Consider the following 2,500-nt stretch of genomic DNA (forward strand, 5'->3'; position numbering starts at 1 on the left):
TGCGAATGGGAAAAAAAATCTGCAGGGATGACCAAAGTATTGCCATATACTATCTCATTTAGTGAAAGATTCATGAGCTCCTAATGCTTGGTCTTCAGTCCAAGAGGGACCAAAGGAAGTTTGGAGAACCAGCAGGAGTCATTACAGCAGTAGATTCAATTGCTTTGAGTGTACAATGAAAACCTTCCTCTAATCAGTTAGCTGGAAGTTTGTAAGTGGCAAAAGGATGTAGGGTGATGCCAAGATTATGCACCAATAATGTTCTCAATTGAGAAGTGAAAATGGCAACACCATTGAAGTAATATGCTCTAGGGTGCAGATTTTTCTTATCAATCCAAAGATTAATGCAGCATTACATGATGCTGGTGTTGCATATTGCATGGGTATGGCTACAGGCCAGCAAGCAGAGTGACTGATGACTGAAAAGGCAATGGTGTCCTATATAATAGGCTGTCATGGGTAGATGTAATATTTTTTAAAGGTTGTTTTAAAACACAAAAATATCTTTTTCCAAAGTGTGAGCAGCGAGGCGAGGCAAGATCTGACTACAGTATTGTTTGGTCAAATCAGTCATCACTTCGCTGTCGTCAATATTTTAGAAGTAAACCGAGCCTTGACGAGAACGCCTTCCGTGATAAGGGGACTGTCCTGTTTTGACGAAGATGTCGTCCTCTTAATTCGTAGAGTCAGCATATTTTGAGAAACCAAGCCTGAGGGAAATCCTTGTTTAGGATATATGTCATCATGGAAGCACACGTGCTGCCCTTTTGTGACGACTTAACACGTGGTCCAGATTACATCGAAAATTTAATCTAGAAGTTTCCATGGCGTGATCGAAGTAGGCTTTTTAAAGGAAGCCAATAGAGATGCAGATTTATAAAAAGAACTCCTTTTATGGAAATGACCACTGCCCACTGTAATTAACTCCGCCCATACAGGGATATAAAAACTTCATGAGGAAATTGTCCAAAAGAGATAGGACAGGACATAAGACAAGAGAAGAACTATGTCTGACGAAGATGAGATCCAAGTCTTAACAAGATAAGAAACAGAGAAGACCAGAAGTGTGATAGAGTCAGATACTAACCTTCCCTTCAAACAACAAAAGCCTATCTCCAAAATCCTATTATGGCCAAGAAGAAGAAACAAATTGAAGCAGCCAGCCCTCCCTGCTTGTGAAGATATGTAGCCAACACTGCCTGCAGCCTGCCTCAGTCCAACAGTATCATCGAATTCTTGGAGAAGTCTTCTGATGTCCCATCTTGATGCCAACCTTTTTGTGACGTCTTCGAATCGGGTCATCGTGCCAGTTTTATCTGAACTTCAGCTACCCTTCTGTAAGGTTCTCAAGCCTGAAGTCTCTGTACCAGTATCATCTCAGCAGCTGCAGAAAACTATTCCTTAAGTATTTCTACTCTAATGACTGTTCCCATTTTCTATTGATGTTTTGATTGATTTGATTTATCAGTTAAAGTAACCGAAGAAGTAACATTAATTTTCTTTATATAAGTTTATGAACAAACTTGTGTTTTTTCGTGAGTTTATTTTCATATTCAATTCCCCTATTTAATCGGTTGTTGTTGAAAAAATTTATTTCACTTATTAAAAGAACCTGTAACGATTTTTAGATCGTTATATGGGTGGGAGGCCAACCATTTCAAATTTAATGTATTCAATATGGCACCCGGGTTGATGAAAAAATTTTTTTTAACTTTGACATGAAAAAAATGTCAATCCCTGGCATCATTATTAATGCAATGCCATATAAATTTAAACTTTAGTAGTTATGCTGTAGATTGGAGCAAGGGGTGTAAGACGACCATTTGAAGCCATGGTTGGTGCATGGAACCTGGTATCCACGGAAATGGTCTGCCATTAATGATGTCAGAGAGTAGGGCAGGATGTCCTGAGGGTTTGGTGCTCTGGGTCTTTTCTTTAGTTTTCTGCTATAACCGTGTAATTCATACACAAGAAGAATGCAGCTAACATCTTTCTTAAAAGAGCATTGGTGATGAGCATTCTGTTTACCAGGGATACGTTGAATGTTACAGCAGTGATAAAAAACGGCAGTGATGTGCCATTGTTGATGGATAGGCCAAACATCAGACTGTTGAATAAATACATGTACAAGTGGCATGTGGGTTGTGTGAATGGCGAAGAATGGGGAAGGAGTGACGGGCAGGAAAAAAAACTACCTGTAGCATGTAGTCAAAGGCAGAGTACCTGGATTCCATCACAGAAATTGTTTACTTACAAATGCGAATTGGCAGAGTGATCAGTTGATCATTTGAATACTGACTCCTACAATAACAATCCTGGCATGGGTGGAGAGTAGGAGAGATTCAAATGGCACCGGAAAGGTGAGAGTGTTAGCAGCGGATAGGTTTTTTGGTGTTGCATAAGACGCCCCCAAGAGGTGGCCACACATCAGGTATTTTGTCTCATCTTTGAGGTAGTAGTAGAGGTTGGTCAACAGTGGCAGCAATAGCTGGTAAGAACT

The sequence above is a fragment of the Palaemon carinicauda genome, chromosome 17, assembly GCF_036898095.1.
Source record: "Palaemon carinicauda isolate YSFRI2023 chromosome 17, ASM3689809v2, whole genome shotgun sequence".
NCBI lineage: Eukaryota > Metazoa > Arthropoda > Malacostraca > Decapoda > Palaemonidae > Palaemon > Palaemon carinicauda.